At 32.4% G+C, this 20,468-nt stretch overlaps 2 long non-coding RNA genes across 5 annotated transcripts in view; one reads left to right on the top strand and one right to left on the bottom strand.

Moving 5' to 3' along the window:
• The first annotated feature begins 214 nt into the window (after positions 1–214).
• LOC127153897 (uncharacterized) overlaps positions 215–20,468 on the top strand; it is a 58,539-nt gene continuing 38,285 nt past the window's right edge. The window contains exons 1-3 of the long non-coding RNA XR_007825363.1: positions 215–297; positions 394–430; positions 3,141–3,249. This is a non-coding gene — a long non-coding RNA (uncharacterized LOC127153897). The remainder of the gene's footprint in view (positions 298–393; positions 431–3,140; positions 3,250–20,468) is intronic.
• LOC127153885 (uncharacterized) overlaps positions 2,629–20,468 on the bottom strand; it is a 42,589-nt gene continuing 24,749 nt past the window's right edge. For 3 of the 4 annotated variants that reach the window (XR_007825362.1, XR_007825360.1, XR_007825361.1), the window contains exon 4: positions 2,629–3,284. This is a non-coding gene — a long non-coding RNA (uncharacterized LOC127153885). The remainder of the gene's footprint in view (positions 3,285–20,468) is intronic. The other variant, XR_007825359.1, reaches the window with a different exon arrangement.

Below are 20,468 nucleotides of genomic sequence, written 5' to 3'. Positions count from 1 at the left end.
TTTGATATTTGCGAAAACAACAAAAATATATTTTTTATATATATAAAAAAAGAAGCTATTAAGGAGCATTATGAAATAAAACAAAGTGATTTTTATTACTTTAATTCTGTTACAATTATCTATTTACCAAAGCATGTTTTGAGGATTTTGTTGGTTTTATATTTATTTATTTTGGTGAGATGCGTACAGAAGCCGCAGAGGTCATGCGGTATGATCGGCTTCTTGTTTGGTCGAAGTTGAACTCGACTTCTCAGAATGTTCTTAAAAGATGTTTTCTCGTTTTTTCTTGGTCTGGAGGTAACAAAAGTCATTTTAGTGTCAGACTCTTGTAAAAAAAAGCTTTACGTTAGTAACATTTGCGCTGTTTTCTCGCGGATATTGAATGATTGACAGATGCGGATTTAAAAGTTTGCAGCTGACTAGAGAAATGGTGAGTGACTTCCAGTTTTTTTTTAATGAGAATATTAATTAAACACCTTCAGAAAATCATTTTATGTTTTTATTTTGTTTTTTTAATGATATCTACTTGGGTATTCCAGTTTCCTAGTCGTTTTTTATTATTATTACATGCCACGTGTATGTGTTACAAACTACAAACTACAACAGATATTTTTATTTAAAATCAGTAAGAGTAAAATCCTTATATCAGATATATATTCAATACGAAATAAGTGTCTGGTTAGATTTAACACAAAAAAGAAGCAAAACAAAAATTACCACAGTATATGAATTTTGTTTATTAGACATAAAGGGCAGATAAAATATTGTCCTGTTTAAAAGTGCTTTTTTATTTTATATATAAGCTGGTCAGCTGCTTTCTATCAAGTAATAGTCATTAACATTACTATGTATGATCCTAGACCACAAAACCAGTCATAAGGGTCATTTTATGAAATTAAATAAGCTTTACATTGATGTATGGTTTGTTAGGATAAGACAATATTTTGCTGAGATACAACTGTTTGCAAAATCTGGAATCTGAGGGTGCAAAAAAATCGAAATATTGAGGAAATCACCTTTAAAGTTATCCAAATTAAGTTTTGATATATTTACGGTAGGAAATTTACAAAATATCTTCATGAAACATGATCTTTACTTAATATCCTAATGATTTTTGGTATAAAAGAAGCTTGATAATTTTGACCCATACAATGTATTGTTGGATATTGTTGCAAATATACATGTGGTACAAGGTCACATATGTTTTTGTGTGTCAATATAGTAACAAGGATGCATTAATTTGATCCAAAGTAACACTAAATGCATTTATAATGTTACAAAAGAGTTCTATTTCAAATAAATACTGTTCTTTTGAACTTTCTATTCATCAAAGAATCCTGAAAAATAAAATGCATCACAGTTTCCACTAAAATTTAGAGTTGGATAACTGTTTTTAACACTGATAATGATTAGAAATGTTTCTTGAGTAGCATTTTGATCTGTACAATGTCTTGTTGGCTATTGCTACAAATATACCCATGCTACTTATGACTAGTTTTTTATTACAAACTACAAACTACTACAGCTATTTTTATTCAAAGTCAGTAAGAGTAAAATCAATATATCAGATATATATTCAGTACGAAATAAGCGCCTGGTTGGATTTAACACAAAAAAGAAGCAAAATATTGTACCACAATATATTAATTTTGTTTTCCAGACATAAAGGGCAGGTAAAATATTATCCTGTGTAAAGGTGCTTTTTATTTGTATTTTATAAATAAGTTGGTCAGCTTCTTTCTATCAGTATCTTAACTTTAATCAGCACCCATCACAACATTAATATTACTATATATGATCCTAGACCACAAAACCAGTCATAAAATTGAGAGATATATATATATGCTGAATAAATAAGCTTTTCATTGATGTATGGTTTGTTAGGATAGGACATTATTTGTCTGACATACAACTGTTGGAAAATCTGGAATCTGAGGATGCAAAAAAATCAAAATATAGAGAAAATTACCTTTAAAGTTGTCCAAATTAAGTTCTTAATAATGCATATTAATAATTAAAAATTAAGTTTTGACATATTTACAGTAGGAAATTTACAAAATATTTTCATGGAACATGATCTTCACTTAATTTCCTAAAGATTTTGGCATGAAAGAAAAATCAATAATTTTGACCCATACAATGTATTTTTGGCTATTGCTACAAATAAACCCCAGCAACTTAAGACTGGTTTTAGGGTCACACATTTCAGTGTATATTCATGTCTTGGCTGTTAATGAATGAACAATTAACAAAGGTCTGGGCTCTAAAATGTAAACTCTTTTGGCTGTCAGCCAGGTGTAGAAATGAATTCACCAAACTATCAACTGGTCTTTAGTGTTAATTCATTTTAGGTACATAATTTTTGTCAGAAAAAGTGCTTTACTGTCTGTGCAAGATGAGACATCTATCCAACATTTACATGTGATGAAAGGCCAGATTAAACCCACAGACCAGTTCAGTCCAGTTTAGACCATCACTCTCCAACCTACAGAAACCCATAATGTATTTAAACTCTGACCGTTATTGCATTGTCATTTATTATAAAGCAAGATGCACAAACACACTTTACAGACTAATTCCCAAAACCTTCTTATATAATAGCATAAAATGTAATATCAAATACTCACACCTGACAAAGTCACATATCTCATATAGATGCTTTATTGAAGATCATCACACATTCAGTATCACTCAAGTACACAGTGATGAATTACAGCTTTACTTATATGCAATTGTTCAGTGCAGTATTATTGAATCGGGTGAATTAAGAGATTCTGAGGGTCATTACATTAGTGAATCCAACCTACAGCCCCAAGTGTTATTAAAATATTCATTTACAGATTTTATAATTCATCCAGAGAGCTTGAGGTGTGTGTGAAATAGAGCTGTAATGCGCATATGCTAAAATGCAACGCTAAGCATGTTTAAATAAAATAACAGCATGAGCATTTCTAGATTCACTTAGCTGGTTTAATGTGCTTTTGCAGGTGACGCTACAACAGCAAATCTCCACAGTGTTTTAGTTTTCTACACTGAACGTCAGTAAAAAATGAACACGATCATAAAAATCAAAGGTAGGACCAGTGAGCCACAAAAAAAACATCTTTCTAATGGTGTTTGTTTTTTCGACCTGTCTGCAGGTGAAGTTATAACGCTGAATTCATCCTGCAACTGATTCTGGCTTCCTGTTCAGCAATAAAGGAAGTGGCATCAGTGAATCTTCAGGGCGACAGAGGATCTCATCAGCAGGTCAGATCCATCCCAGTTTGTCTTTCACGACTTCACTGTGGAAAAGAGCATGAAAACAACATCAGTCCACTATTCTGTATGTATAATTGTATTAAGATTAAGATTCAGATTAAATGACAGATAAAAAACATTACATATTATACACTCTTACAAAAAAATACCACAGTATTTTTAAAAAAGCATGAAATATTATTCACACCCTTGCAAAAAATCATGTTATTTATAGGTAAAATATTTTTCATCATCTGATAGCACCACTTAAAAGTTACTACAGTGACTAAATCTCATTGTAAAAAATACAATTTTAGTTGCATAAAGTGGAGAACAAAATGTCGTTGTGTGATTTTCTAGTTCAGCTGTGAAAATAATTTTAAAACCTTACTTAATTTTTGTATGGTTTTATTTTTTAATTGTTGTGGGTTCCATATACTATTATTATAATTAATATTTATGATGTAATTTAATACAATGGATTAAAAATAACACTATGAAAATAGTAAATTGTAACAAATAGCAAACAGATCAAAATATTAGAACAAAATTACGACTTTACACACTTGAAAAACATTACAAAAATAAAACAAAATAAATATGAGATATATAAAATTTTATTTTAAAATATTTTCAATATTTTGTAATAATAATTTCACAAACTGTGAATATACTGTATACAGTTTATGTATGTTTAATGTTTTTTTTTTTGTGCTTTTGCATTTTAGGCTCATTTTGAGTACAAGTTAGGTGCTTTCTGCAAGTGCAATTGTCTAGTTGATTATTATTATTTTGTTTTTCATATCAGGGTGTAATTATACCCCCATGGTATAGATTAGATGTTTGGAAATGGGACATCAAAAACGTGACTTTTCACCTTAAATCAGACGCTCATGAGTAACAGATAAAACAGCAGTTATAGTTTTTATAATATTAACCATGCCCAAACAAAGATTTAATGTCTCATGAAACTCCTTTCACTGTAAAAAGTAAATACAGGTATTTGTTTGCTATTTTGACAATATTAAAAATGTTTTAAATGTTTGGAACAAATAGAGAGAAATTAAATTTTTGGGTGAACTGTTCCTTTAAGGTAATAAGTTGATGTTTGTAGTTTTGATCACGTGATGCTTATGAAAGCGAGACATTCGGAGGGGTGTGTGTCTAGTTTTATTGTCCCGTGGGTCATGTTATTTGGGTCCCAGGAGATTTCTTTGCCCCGGAACCAGAGGTCACGTTAGGAACCCAGACAGAGTGTGTGTGTGTGTGTGTATGTGAATGGCCAGACAGACTGTGCAGTGACCTGAGCCTATAGACAGACACAGACGTCGTTGTCCAGGGTGATAGGAGCTGTGTGTGTGTGTGTGTGTGTGTTTAGACCCAGACATCATTATTTTTGGGAGATCAGGGTCAACAGCTCCACCTCATCTCAACGGAAACACACACAGATCATAAACGGCATCAAACACAGCATATTTAGCATCAATGCATTCAGTACAAGGATTTCTGAACAGCAAAGAATCTTTTTCCAATCAAACTGGCATTTGATGTCATATGCATGTTTCACAGATTTGTCTAGTTGGTTAACTTTAAAAAAGAAGTTCACTTCCAGAACAAAAATGTATAGATAATTTACACACCTCTTTATCATCCAAGATGATGTTTGTCTTTCTTTAGTTGTAAAGAAATTGTTTTTGGATGGAAACATTTCAGGATTTCTCTCCATGTAGTGGACTTATATGATGCCCCTGAGTTTAAATGCAGCTCTAAATGATCCCAGCTGAGGAAGATGGGTCTTATCTAGCGAAACGATTGGTTATTTTCGAAAACAAATTGACGATTTATATACTTTTTAACCTCAAATGCTCATCTTGTCTCATCTCTGCGATGCACATGCGTAGTTCCTGTAATCCGGGTCAGTACAGTTAGGGTATGTCGAAAAACTCCCGTCTCGTTTTCTTCTTTAATGTCAAAATCATCCTACATTGCTGTTTTTACCTTTTATTTTGTAAAGGGCTTTTGATGATCTTTGAATGTTCACTTTGTAAACACTGGGTCGGTACTTCTTCAGCGATGTAGGACAATTTTAAAATTGGGGAAGAAAACGAGATGGGAGTTTTTTGACATACCCTAACTGTATTGACCTTATTGAACCGGAAAAAAACTGTTTTTTCAAGACGAGCGTTTGAGGTTAAAAAAATATAAATTGTAAATTTGTTATGAAAATGTCCGATCATTTTGCTAGATAAGACCTTTCTTCCTCGGCTGGGATCGTTTAGAGCCTTTGAAGCTGCATTTAAACTACATTTTGGAAGTTCAAATTCGCGTGCACTATGTGGAGAAAAATCCTGAAGTGTTTTCCTCAAAAAACAGTTCCTTTACGACTGAAGAAAGAAATAAACGTCTTGGATGACAAGGAGTAAATCTGTAAATTTTTGTTCTGAAAGTGAACTTCTCCTTTAAATCTGTTCTGTGTAGCCTTTAAAGTTGAAAGATGAATATTGTGTTTTTGTAACTATATAGTAACTTATTATTTTTGCCATAGTAACTTACTCCCATGAACCAAATGTAAGTTTTGGTAAATAAACAGTTTGATTACATGACTGCTCACTGACTGACTGATGGAGCAGATGTGTGTTAATGTCTGTAGACAAACTACAGCAGACTAAATATGCAGACTAGTGAGGGGGTGTATGTGTGTGTGTGTTGGGGGTGGACGGGTGTCTCGTTAGCACTTTCAGACTGTCTGGTGTGTGTGTGTGTGTGTGTGTGAGAGAGACTGAGGGGGTTATAAGTGTGTCTGAGAGCAGATCTGTATTAGAAACACTTAAACAGCAATGGCAGGTGCATCTGTGTGTGTGTGTGGATGTTTGTCCAGGACTGACTGTCAAACTGTGTCTGAGATCTCAAATATGAGACAAAACTCATGAGACTTAAGTTCTGTTTGACTGAAGTATCAACTTTGTCTTAGATGTTCCTTTAGAAGAAAAAATAGACAAGTACACTGCAGAAAATGCTTTTCTTACGTTTCCAGTCAAAATATCTAAAAATTCTTGAATTAAGAAGAACTGAAGTAAAAATTGTCTTGTTTTCAGAAAAAAGAAAATTAATAAGTAAGTTTTTGCTTAGAACAAGCTAAATAATCTGCTAATGAGGTAAAGAAAATGCTCCCCAAAAATGTAAAAATTAAAAATCTTATTTCAAGCAGAAAACAAGATTATTTAGCTTACACCATTGGTAGATAATTTAGCTTGTTTCAAGCAAAAACTCACTTAATTTTGTCTTCTTTTACTGAAGGCAATCATCTTATTTCAGTTCTTCTAGATTTAAGAACTTTTTTGATATTTTGGCTGGAAACAAGACAAACAAATCTAGGTAAGAAAAACATTTTTTGCAGTGTAAATCCAATAGAGTTGTGAAATAATGTGTGTAAAAGCTTTTTTTGGCTAATTTCACCACATTTTGAGACATTTGAGATCTAAAACTCAAGAAAAGACATTTGAGGAATTTACTGCATTTACTGTTTTAAGTCATATTTACACTACTATTCAAAAGTTTGTGGTTTGTAAGATTTTTTTAAAAAATGTTTTTGTTAAATAAGTCTCTTCTGCTCATCTAGGCTGCATTTATTTAATCAAAAATACAGTAAAATTGTGAAATATTATTAGAATTTAAAATAGCCGTTTTCTGTGTGAATATATTGTAAAATGTAATTTATTTCTGTAACCAACGCTGTATTTTCAGCATCATTACTGCAGTCTTCAGTGTCACATGATTCTTCAGAAATCATTCTAATATGCTGATTTGCTGCGCAAGAAACATTTATGATTATCAACAATGTTGAAAACAGCTGTGCTGTCCAATATTTTTGTGAAAACTGACACATTATTTTTCAGGATTCACAGGTGGATAGAACATTCGAAAGCATTTATTTAAAATAGAAACCTTTTGTAAGATTATAAATATCTTTACAGCCACTTTTGATCAATTTAATGCGTCCTTGATGAATAAATGTATCCATTTCTTTCAAAAAAGTGTATTCTTCAGTGACACTTCTGATTATTAGCAATGTTGAAAACTGATACATTTTATTTTTCAGGATTCTTTGCTAAACGGAAAATTCAAACGGACAGCATTTATTTGAAATGGAATCTTTTGCAACATTTTAAATCTCTTTGTCACTTTTGTATCCTTTAATGCATCCTTGTTACCGTAGCAACGCATAAACACGTTGTGCATTGTGTACTTGTGTGATTTGTTTTGAGTCTGTCTAAAAAGAGTTAGAGTTTCTACCCAAGTTTACAGTTCCTAACCCTATCTTACGTTCACAACCCGCTGTATGATTCTGTTAAACGTTAACCCTGTGATCTCTGGGCGGTCTGGTTTGTGACGACATTATCACAGGCTCCAACAGAAACTAAAAGAACTCTAGGCCTCTTTTCTTCTTTTTCTTCCCCGTATCTGACTGCCAAAGCCCTGCGCTGCCGACGGAACTTTAACTCCGAGAAAGAGGTGGAGTAACGAGAGAATGACAGATTAAAAAGGAAAACATCTAGTGGGATTTTACATGCGGGACCGTCAGGGGCCCGTTTTCATTCTCCAGCGCCGGGATATTGTGTCTGGCCAACAAAGACGTCGCCCCTCATTAAAAATACATGTCATCGGATCACACCTCCACTGAATCAAGAGATTGTGAGCTGCATTAAGAGGCCGTGACTGCGCGCTGAATGGGAGCCGCGGCGCGACTACGGCAATAGAGCGCAGCCCGACCCGCCCCAGCCTATGGGAACCGCATCCCCGCGGCGAGCCGGGGTCAGAGGTCACCGCCTGTCTGTTAAAGCCCTGAATCCTTTATTCTGCATCCACTGCACAAACCAACTCTCAGCGGAGAAGGAGAGAGACAGAAACTACAGAGAACTCAGCATATTCCTGAATATACAGTTTAAAAGATTACAAATCAACATTTGTTTATCAGGGTCTGAAAAATCTATTAAGACATTTTTAACTAAAATATGAGTCTATAATAACGCTTCCTCCAGTGGAAAAGTCCATCTGTTGTTCTCTGACATCAAAATCCACCCTGTTTTGGCTTGTAAACGGTGCTTGATCTGTGCAGATTTCTCTCCTGATTCAGACCAGGCCACTTTTTTCACTGGAGGAAGCTTTATTATGGATTATGGACTTGTATTTTAGTTAAAAATGTCTTGATGATGGATTTGTTTCAGCTTTTGTCTTCTCAAGATGTTAACTGATGGACATTTTTAATCAAATAAATGCAGGAAAGCACTGAAGACTGGAGTAATGATCCTGAAAATTCAGCTTTGATCACAGAAATAAATTACATTTTAACAGATATTCACATAGACAACAGCTATTTTAAATTATAATACTATTTCACATTTTTTACTGTATTTTTGATTAAATAAATGCAGCACTGGTGAGACTTCTTTCAATAACTTAAAAAAATCATACAACCCCAAACTGGACTGGTATGGATTACTTGTGGAGTTTTTATCAGCTGTTTGGACTCTCATTCTGACGGCACCCATTCACTTGCATTGGTCAGTAAGTGATGCAGTGCGGTTCTGCTCTGACCCCTGGATTTCTGTATTTTTAATCAAATGCAGGAAAGCAGCATATTAAGATGATTTCTGAAGGCTCATGTGACACTGAAGACTGGAGTAATGATGCTGAAAATACAGCTTTGATCACAGACATAAATTACATTTTAACAGATATTCAAATAGACAGCAGCTATTTTAAATTAAAATAATATTTCACATTTTTTACTGTATTTTTGATTAAATAAATGCAGCACTGGTAAGCAGAAGAGACTTGTTTAAAAAAAACATACAACCCCAAACTGGACTGTATGGATTACTTGATTTTATCAGCTGTTTGGACTCTCATTCTGACGCCACCCATTCACACCCATTGGTGAGCAAGTGATGCAATGCTACATTTCTCCAAATCTGATGAAGAAACAAACTTATCTACATCTTCGATAGCCTGAGGATGGGCACATTTTTAGCACATTTTAATTTTTGCCTGAACTGTTCCTTTTAAACACAGCTTCTCAGTGCCGGTCTGTGTGGCTATTTCGGTATCAGACTCTTCAGTGCATGTGTGATTCGGGTCAAACTATTTCTGCTGACCAGTCGGCAGCTCTGGGAGCGTCCGGTTCTGCTCTGACCACCGGAGCCTCCGGAGACGTGCGGAATGAGGCCGAGCGCTGAGCTCGCGGCAGCTGTCTCTCGTCTGCGGCGTTAATAGGAGCGCGCTGTGAACTGCACTACAGTTTTAATAGACCATTTTCAAGTAGCTTTTCATTATCTTTTTTTAAACCATGAAATGAGACCCAGAGGGCAAATACTGATGGTACGGCACACACACATACACACATACACACACACACTCCTAAATCAGTCACTTCCTCTAATGTCGTCGCTTGTACTGTTTCAGTCTGTTAAAAAACACTGAACATATGAAAAACCTTGAATGCAGTGGCTGAATATAGGCTTTTTTGAAAGAAATGGATACATTTATTCATTAAGGATGCAGTGAAGTGATTAAAAGTGTCAGTAAAGACATGAATAAGGTTACAAAATATTTATTTTTCAAATAAATGCTTCTGAACTTTCTATACATTTGTGAAAAATAAAATGTGTGACAGTTTTCACAAAAAATATTGGACAGCACAGCTGTTTTTAACATTGTTGATAATCAGAAATGTTTCTTGAGCAGCAAATCAGCATATTAGAATGATTTCTGAAGGATCATGTGACACTGAAGACTGGAGTAATGATGCTGAAAATTCAGCTTTGATCACAGAAATAAATTAAATTTTAACAGATATTTACACAGAGAACAGCTATTTTAAATTATAGAATATTTCAGATTTTTTACTGTATTTTTAATCAAATAAATGCAGGAAAGCAGCATATTAGAATAATTTCTAAAGGATCATGTGACACTGAAGACTGGAGTAATGATGCTGAAAATTCAGATTTGCACACAGAAATGAATTACATTTTAACAGATATTCACATAGACAACAGCTATTTTAAATGATAATATTATTTCCCATTTTTACTGTGTTTTTTATTAAATAAATGCAGCACTGGTGAGCAGAAGAGACGTCTTTAAAAAAAACTAAAAAACCCTACAACCTCAAACTTCTAAATACAACAGCGTATACTATTAAGTCAGACAGCTGTATTACATTATTACTCAAAATTACATTAAAAATGCAAAATAAACACATTAGAACAGTACTACAGTGTGAATATGTATTGTCATTTACTGCATACTTTACATGCTCTGCTTAAGAAACTGCGGGCAGTATGCAATACATACTGTAAGTATGCAGTACACAAGTATTCATTTTCTAAATGCAAGTATCCTGCATGTCCTCCCACTGCTGAAATCAGGACCCCTGGGTTTGTTCTTATAGCTGTCTGATCCATATGCCTGACGGTAAAAGCAGGTGGCCCAAACACGTTGGTCATCTGCTTCCAAATATAATATAGTGATGAGAAAGCAGAAACTGACCCTCATTCAGGCCAACAGCTCAGCGAAATCTATTTGTATGACTTATTCTGCACACCTTTAAAGTTTAATAAGACTTCATGAGCTAAAATCCAACCACATCAGTTCATGGTTATCATATATTGCCTTATATATTGTTTATCATGAATGTTTATTGGCATTTTACAAGCATGTTAATATCTAAGTCAGATGATAGTCTAAGAAGCATAAATATGCACACAAATATGGAGTAAAACAGTCTATATTTAAATGTTTATTTCTATTGTATAATTTTTAGTATATATATCTATATCTATATATATCTATATCTATCTATCTATATATATATATATATATATATATATATATATAATCATGAAAATGTTTTATGCATAAATATAAACAGTAAATATATATGCATGCATAAGCATACATACTATGTATACATATATTTTTTTAAAATATAAAAAAATTAATATTTGTTATATCATTTATATATATATCGTTTAAAGACGTTAAGATATCCACATCAAAAGAAAAGAAATGTACAAAAGTGATTTTATGTCCATAGAAAGCACATTAAATATAAGTAAAGTGTCAGACAACATGCTTATAAAATAAAATTCAAACAACATGCTTATTCGGTCTTGTACATATCAATGTATATAAAAAAATAAGGGAACATATTAAGTTTTATTGTTTTTTAAATCGAATGTTGAATTTTTGTTGTAAATATACCTGACAAAATAGTTACGCTGAAGGACATGAATGTCTTCTGTAAATTAGGGAAAAATATATGATATTTATTTTTTGCTCAGAAAAACAAAAATGCAATTAAATTAAACAAAAAAAATGTGTAATTTTTTTTAAAAAAACATCAACAATTTAAATCAGTATTACACTTATTGTTTTAAAATGTGTATATATACATTTATTATTACGTTATTATTATTATATATATTATTATTTATTATTACATTTTGTTATTATTATTATTATTTATTATTATTATTATATAACATTTCATATATAATTATTATTTTTCCAAAGATATTAAATAAACTAACTAAATTTAGAATCCACATTTCTGTCTTTGTATGCAACCTAGGGTGGATTTTTGTCCCCCTGTGTTTACCACAATGCATTCTGGGATTCTCCATGCAGGATACATGCATGAAAGTATCTTAGAAAGCAGTGTAATCCTGCTCTCCATCATTCAAAACAGCGTATTTTCTTGCAAATGAGTCCTTAAAAGGCTGCCTACATAGGCAGCTCGCTATGTTTTGGCACGGAGCCCCAGAGAGACAGACAGATGGACGTTATGATGGACAGGAGGGGGAAAGTCGGGCCCTGCGGGCCGTCAGGAGCCCCAGCTGAGGGACATTCTGTTGACACGGCGAAAAGGTTTTAAGCAGCGGGCGGGAGGACGTCTGAGCTGACGGAGAGAAAAGAGGAGGTGAAGTTTGACGAGGAGGAGGAGACGAGCACAAAAGCGGCATTACTGAGTTCAGAGACCATTAAAACCCTCCGTTAAACTACAGCATTTAACATCGTCGTTTTATTGCTGCTGTTGTTTTATCCGAATAGATGCTGTTTGCAAATCGTAACGTTAGATTGCTTTAGTCACGCCAATAAAGCCGAACTGGATAGAATTGAGTTTATAGAGAGAGACGAGCAGAAAGTAATGCTTAAAGAATTAATGACAACATCCAGCGCATTTATAGTTAATGACACGCTCTCGTTTAATTGCACATTCCCTCCGGCTCTCTCTTACACTTTAATGTGTCCTTACATACTTTATCCTGAGAAAAAGATCTTAAGGATCTACTCAGATTTGACAAGATACCAAACGTCTGCTCTCAAAAGCTGCTTCTACATTGATTTTATAGCTGTATACGCTTGCTGTATTGACTCATCTGTGTCTGTTTTTATTTCAGAAGAAACATCGCTGATAAAACAAACTCTCTTCAGCTTTAAATGAGCAACTTTTGAGCAATAAAACTTTACTCAGAAACAACACCATGAAAAAGACCTGCATCTGTGATCAACATTTATTGCTGTGATAATGTTTAAATCTCATTTAGAGAGTTCTTTCACTGAGCTCTGGATGTTTTGAGTGAAACTATCATGTTTGAATGAACTGAAATTAAAAAAAGCTATTAGTATAATTAAAACAGGACAAAATGTCAACTTGATTGAATCACATTTCACTCCTAAAATCAAAAGGAAAAAAAAAATATTTTGCATAAAGACACCAAAGCCTATTTTAGGACCATTAGGACTTTATTTTCATGACAATTAAGCACATGTGCATTACTGTAATGCACCTGGACATTATAATTTTAAGTTATTCTCATTGATTCTCATTAGAAGCACATTACTGTAATACAGTCATTTTTAATCATTTACAGTAATATTTATAGTAAAAATGACTTTTTATTTAAATTAGAATAAAAGCAGTAAAAAACATGATGTAAACCTTGTACAGTTTAAATAATGTAATTATTTTTACAATTATTGATATTAATAACCACAATACTGTACTGTTATTACAGTAGAATAAAATTAGTGTGAAAAATTATGTAAATATTAATGTTAATCAGTCATGTAAATATTGTACCGTTAAAATTTTAACTATATTATTATTATAATTATTATTAATAAAAATAATAATATGATAGTAGAATGAAACTAAGAATAGCATTATGTAAACATTAATATAAATTAAAATGTAAATATTGTACAGGTAAAATAATGTTATTTTTACTATTATTAGTATTTATTTATTTATTTATTTATTTTTTTGCTAAAAAAAAATATGGTATTCTCATTACAAAGAAACTAGTATGAAAAATAATTATTTAAATTAATAATGTAAATATTGTGAAACTAGATTGAAAAATATTATTATTATTAATATGCAAATATGAATGTAAATTATGTAAATATTGTACAGTTAAAATAATGCCATTATTGTTACTATATTATTATTATTAAAAAGAATATGGTAGTCTCATTACAATAGAATGAAACTAGTATGAAAAAAATATTATGTAAACTTTAATGTAAATTTATAATGTAAATATCGTAGAGTTTAAATATTTATCATTATTTTTACTATTATTATTACAGTAGAGTGAAACTAGTTTGAAAAAATATTAATATGAAAATATTAATGTAAATTAATCATGCAAATATTGTACATTTAAAATTGTCATTATTTGTACAACATCATTATTATTATTAATAATTATAAAAAAGAATATGGTAATCTCATTACAGTAGAATGAAACTACTATTATTATTACAGTAGAGTGAAACTAGAATGAAAAATATTATTATTAATATACAAATATGAATGCAAATTAATTATGTAAATATTGTACAGTTTAAACTCTATCATTATTTTTACTATTTATTATTATTATTATTATTAAAAATATGGTAGTCTCATTACAATAGAATGAAACGAGTATGAAAAATATTATTTAAATAATAATCTAAATTAATAATGTAAATATTGTACAGTTTAAATAATATTGTCATTATTTTTTACTATTGTTGTTGCAGTAGAGTGAAACTAATATATATAAATATATTAAAAATATGTATATATTAATGTAAATTAATAATGTAAGTAGTTTAAATATTTGTTTATTTATTCTATTATTATCCATAATCCCATTAGAGTAGAATGAATTAGGTAAACCTTAAAGTATGAAACTATTATGTAAAACTATATTAATATTTTTTATATAATTTTTTCATCCTTAACGAGAATTTGAGAGGAAACTGTGCTTATTTGTCATAAAAACAACATTACGCTACCAAAAAAAACCTTAAAAAAAATAATCATTTTATTTTTGCCAAATTTAATTTATTTGATTTGATTTGATATGACCTGTACCTGTTCAAAACATAATTTCACGAGAAATGACATGAAAGCTCCGAGCGATTAAAGATGCCGGAACGTAACGAGTCTTCCCAGAATTCTCGGAGTGTTACCACGGCAACGCCACACTGATAAACGTCACATGAGTGACGCTTCCTTATAAGAGCGCGTTACTTCAGACACAAAAGAGAGAGAGAGACTCTAAATGAACACCAGACGTGTTTGCACTGTCGTCCAAACCGCACTTCAAACCAGAATCACATAAAGGAAGCTTGAACTTGAGCAAACACACACTCTCGCTGCTTAATAATCAGCCCGTCTCATTTGCACGCGGCCCCAGACGGGCCGAGCCGAGGGCCTTGACCTTGACCTCTAGGGTCCTTCTTCACCTGCTGCGCTGGCATTCAGACGACCGCCGGCCGTACGCTCTCCCCGCGTTCCCACGGTTCCTGACGAGCCCCACAAAGAGCGTTCGGCTTAATATTTACGTTCAGATCCGTCTAGACGCGCATTGTCTGCCGGCGAACGTCCGTCGGAGATTAATAATCACGACATAAGCGAACTCGCTGAACTTCTCCGGCGGATACTGGAGTGTAATGTCGGCAATTAAGCGCGGCGTGAGATCTGAGCCTGAAATAGTTGTTTAATTTCAGGAAGGCTGTGAGGGGATTGTGTGTCCTGCTGCTCAGCTTTAGTCAGGATGAGCTCCGTTCATCTGCATCAGGAGATGCTTATATTACAGTCTGATAGAATTTAGTCAAAAAACCCACTGAATGCACATCAACATTACATTTTCTTTCTTTCTAAGTCATGCATCACTGTTCATTTTACTCTTTGAGCACTGGTGCATTGATTATATGTGCTGTTCAGGTGACGTGCTGTTTCTTTACTAACCGATCAGACTTATGATTTGTGAGTTACGCTAAAATTGATAGCATGAGCTATATGTATATATAATGCCTAACAGATTTATATATAGCAGGTATTCATTAGGGGTGTAAACCAATATGTTTCATGCAATCTGACATCGATTCTTTCATATATCATAAATGCTTGCTGATATTTCAAAATATGACACAACATTATTATGATTTGATTAAATTCAGGGGCCTCAGATATATTGATATTAATAGATCAATATTTTAATGCCTATTTTGCCTATAACTCACAAATGTAACTTAAAATGTAACTTGATATTTTGGTTAAATTATTACAAAAATATAACATAAACATTAAATCAAATAGTTTGAAGATAAGGAATACTGTATGCCAATAAGTACATCCCCAAAAATGTTTAAAAATATAGAAAAATAAATAATGAAAAAATAATATAAATTGATTAAAAAAAATTATATATATAACTTTATATTATTATATATTTAAATATATTAAATATATTTAAAAAACAATATTTATTTATTTATTTAAATATACACTACTGTTCAAAAGTTTGGGTTTTTAATGTTTTAAGAAATCTTAAAAATTTATAAAAACTCAATTCTTTTTTAATGTTATCATGTTTTTGTGTTTTATTGTTAGTTAGCTGTATTTTATTTTGTTTTTACTTATTTTTACTTAATCAAAATAGTCCAACTGCAGTTTGATTGAGATTAATTGGAATTCACATTGAAAAAACATGATTTTTGAAAATTGTTAAAAACTATTTATATAGGATAAGATGTGATGCGTGATGTATTTTATATATAAATTTCTGATATTCATGATTTCTAATACACACTACCGTTTTTTTTTTGTTGTTTTAAGAAGTCTCTTTTCTTCACCAAGGCTGTATTTATTTGACTAAAAATACAGTAAAAACAGTAATTTTGTGAAATATTATTGTAATTTAAAATAGCTGTTTTCTACGTGAATATCTGTTAAAATGTAATTTATTTCTGTGATCAAAGCTGTATTTTCAGCATCATTATTTCAGTGTTCAGTGTCACATGATCTTTCAGAAATCATTCTAATATGCTGATTTGCTGCTCAAAAAAAAAAACAAACAAAAAAAAAAAAACCGTTTTGATTATTATCAGTGCTGAAAATAGTTGTGCTGCCCAATATTTATTTTTGTGGAAAATGTGACACATTTTATTTTTCAGGATTCACAGATGAATAGAACGTAAAAAAAATACTATATAATATAGAAAATAATATATTATAATATTTTATTATAGTTAATATACCTGTATAATATTTAAATTATATAGAAAAATAAAAAATAAAAGTATATATTTATTTATTTATTTAATTTATTTTTACACATTGCATCAACACATCATCAGTCATTTTTAAATGTTTTTTGAATGTTTTTGTAAGATCAAGGCTGCATTTTTTTTTATCAGAAACAAAGTGAAAACTGTAAAATATTATTAGAATTTCTCTAGAATGTTTCTATGCAAATATCTGTTAAAATGTAATTTATTTCTGTGATGCACAGCTGAATTTTCAGCATCATTACTCCAGTCTTCAGTGTCACATGATCCTTCAGAAATCATTCTAATATGCTGATTTACTGCCAAAACAAAAAACATTTATGATTATCGTTAATGTTGAAAACAGCTCTGCTGCCCAATTCAGGATTCACAAATGAATAGAACATTCAAAAGAACAGCAATTATTTAAAATAGAAATATTTTACATGTCTTTACTGTCACTTCTAATCAATTTGCATCCTTGATGAACAAAAACCTTCCCACCTTGAATCCATTATTCAACATCCATAAGTTCAAATTTCTTCTTATTACTCTTATTTCAGACACATTCACATCTCTAACTGTGAGTCAGGGTTGTTAATTCCCGTTCAGCACATAAAGGGTAAAATCAGCATCTCTCATCTGACTTCCTGTTCCTGCTCTCATCTGATTGGCTGTCGTCACGCTCTGCCCTCCCATCGTACGCATGAGAATACAGTGACATCACTACTATTTAGTGTGTTTGTGGATGTGCGTCACCTTCGACAAACGCTTTCCCCGGCCGTTGAAGCGTGATGCGCTGAATTTACGGCGTGTGTTTCGCGTGAGGCGGGGCTTGGCGAGTCGTTTGCATGTCTGACTGTCACTGCATCTGTTCTGATTGAACGGCATATGTGCGGCCAGCGAGGAGTATGCAAATGGACACATGCACCGATCCAGACACTATTCTGTCCTGGCGACCCCCACATTAGCGCACACACACACACGGATGCTTTTAATGGGTCTCATTCAAACCCAGACAGACGCCCTCCTCCCCAAAACACCCCAGACATGAACCCCAAACCCTCATGTTCAAGTGCAAACCCCCCAAATCACACAATCACCGGCAGGATGCACAAGCGCCATTATTGTGCCACACACACATGCATGCACCAATACAAATCATGCATCAACTATTAGTATTGCATATTAATGTTAATGATGTTTAAACCTCTAAAACTGTTTTAAACCTCTAAACACTGTTTTTACTTGGCTACTGCAGCTCATACAGTCGTATTTTAGTAACAGGGACATTGAAGTTTAGTTTTGGTCTTGCTGATGTATAAAGTGGATGTTGCTTTGAGTTTCATCTCTATCCTCAAACCCGCAGGAGGACGTCAAAGTCTGCGTGTTTCCACAAGGGGAACAAAACAGACGGATTCTGTCCTACATCTCTGACAGCTTCGCTTCATCTAAAAATAAACGTGAAGCGGCGGAATTAGAAACTAATTTAAAACTGTCTTAGACCCAGTTCATTTCAAGTCACTGCTCGGATGGCGAGTGCATTTATTTAAATCATTTGAAATGAATGTGAGAGGACACCTACATCGATATCTCTAAAGTTGTTTCTCGTGGACAGAAATGAGATTAGATGGAAAGTGAATGGACACTTTGGCTGAAGCCTCCTGCTTCAGAAGATCTTAAAAATACCTCAAACTGTGCTGCGAAAATATGAAATAAACGGCCTCAATCAAAATAAACTAGGGCTGCATGATTTGGAAAAAATCTAATTGCATTTTTTTTTTTTTTTTTTTTTTTTTTTTTTTTTAAAGCTCCAAGTTTGATGTGCTCGTTTTTAGAACTGCATAATTTGGCAAAAAGTCCTGTGATTATAAATCATTACTATAATAAACATAAACATGTTTAAAAATAAATAAGTAAAAAATAATAAAAAGAAACTGTCTTATTTTTTTTACTATAAAATGAAAAAAAAAAAATATAATATTAATAGTATAGTTAGTAGTTTAATATTATAGATGCATTATTTCTTATTTTAATATTTTTATTTAGTAATAATAGTTAATTTGCAAAAACAAATCATAATTTCAAAAAATTGTTTTTTCATTGTGCATTCCAATTAATCTCAATCAAACTTATTTAGATGAAGTAAAAATAACTAAATATACAGCTAACTAACACAATAAAACAAAATAAAAACTTGATAACATAAACTTGATTTTTTAAAAAAAGGTTTTTACAAATTTACAAAATTTTTATTTTATAGTAGAAAAATAAATTGTTTTAATGAGAATAATATTTATTTTCTGATTATTTATGATAATTTTTTATCATTGGTATAATTATTGTTACTACTACTAAAAAACTAAAAAATATTACTGCAGTATAAAGAAAAATATAACAATAGTAATGATAATAATTATTACTACGGCTACAAAATAAAAATATTGAAAAAATTACTGTTGTAATTTACTGTAAAATAAAAATGTAGTAATTAAGAAAATAAATCTAGTAAGTCTATAAATCTAGTATTAAAAAATATATATAATTTTATTTTACAGTACAGCTGTAAAATTGCTCTTAAATCAGAAACACATATATTTATTTAAAATTAAAAAAAAATATATATTTAGTAAATCGCCATATTTGCCATTTGATACTCATTATTTCTGTTTTATTTTGATTAAGCATGTGTCCCAAATGATCTGAGCTGCTTTTTACATTAATTTCATATCTCTATATTTCTCTCCATGTTAGCTCTGTACTACTATACTGTATGACAACCACTAACCCATTTGGGCCTGTTTTTCTTTATTTAGGAGAAACACCTTTACACCATTTTGTGTCCTAAGCTGTAAAAAGAAACACCTCTGAGTGATAACGTCCTCCTCTAAGTGTTTTTGCTTTTAAATCATCATAACAGCCACCCTAAATGATTTCTAAAGCTCAGTAATATTGGGATTCTGGTCCGTGCACCACGCCGCATTCAACTGCACGCACTCGCAGAGCAAACATACTAATTATGCTCCGTCCGCCTATTAGCTGGTTGTGTTTCGGTCTCTCTCTCTCCCATTGGTCTTTACAGTGAGGGATTTGAATACGAGGGGCCTCCCGTCTCACTTTCCATATGGCGGCGAGAGCGGCACCGTCTCAAGCGCGCTGACAGCTCAAAAATGCCTCTTTGAATGGATTGTTTCTCCCGTCGAGAGATTTGCATGCTCGTTCACGAGCGATTAGCTGCGTTCCCCTCCCCCTCCAGCTAAATCAAGGATATGCAAATGCAATTAGACAGAGTTTGTGAGCAGCTAACGGCCGCACAGATGGCAAACGGAGAAAGGCGCCACCATGTTTTGGAGGGAAACGGCCAGTCGCAGAAGTAGATGCCCTTCAAGTCTCGTTTTTGGAGGGAAACAGACATGTTCTCGTCTTTTTGGAGGGAATCGGCCAATCGGCAGAAGTGGCTGCCCTTCTAGTCATCTTTTTGGAGGGAAACAGCCATTTTGCAATGTTTTTGGAGGGAAACGGCCAGTTGGCAGAAATGGCTGCCATTTTCTCTTCTTTTTGGAGGGAAATATCCTGTTAGCGGAAGTGGCCAGTCAATGTTTAAGTCAGTAATC

The sequence above is a fragment of the Labeo rohita genome, chromosome 2 (assembly GCF_022985175.1).
Source record: "Labeo rohita strain BAU-BD-2019 chromosome 2, IGBB_LRoh.1.0, whole genome shotgun sequence".
Classification (NCBI taxonomy): Eukaryota; Metazoa; Chordata; class Actinopteri; order Cypriniformes; family Cyprinidae; genus Labeo; species Labeo rohita.
The sequence above is the reverse complement of the archived record's forward strand: the minus strand, read 5'-3'. Positions and strand labels throughout refer to the sequence as shown.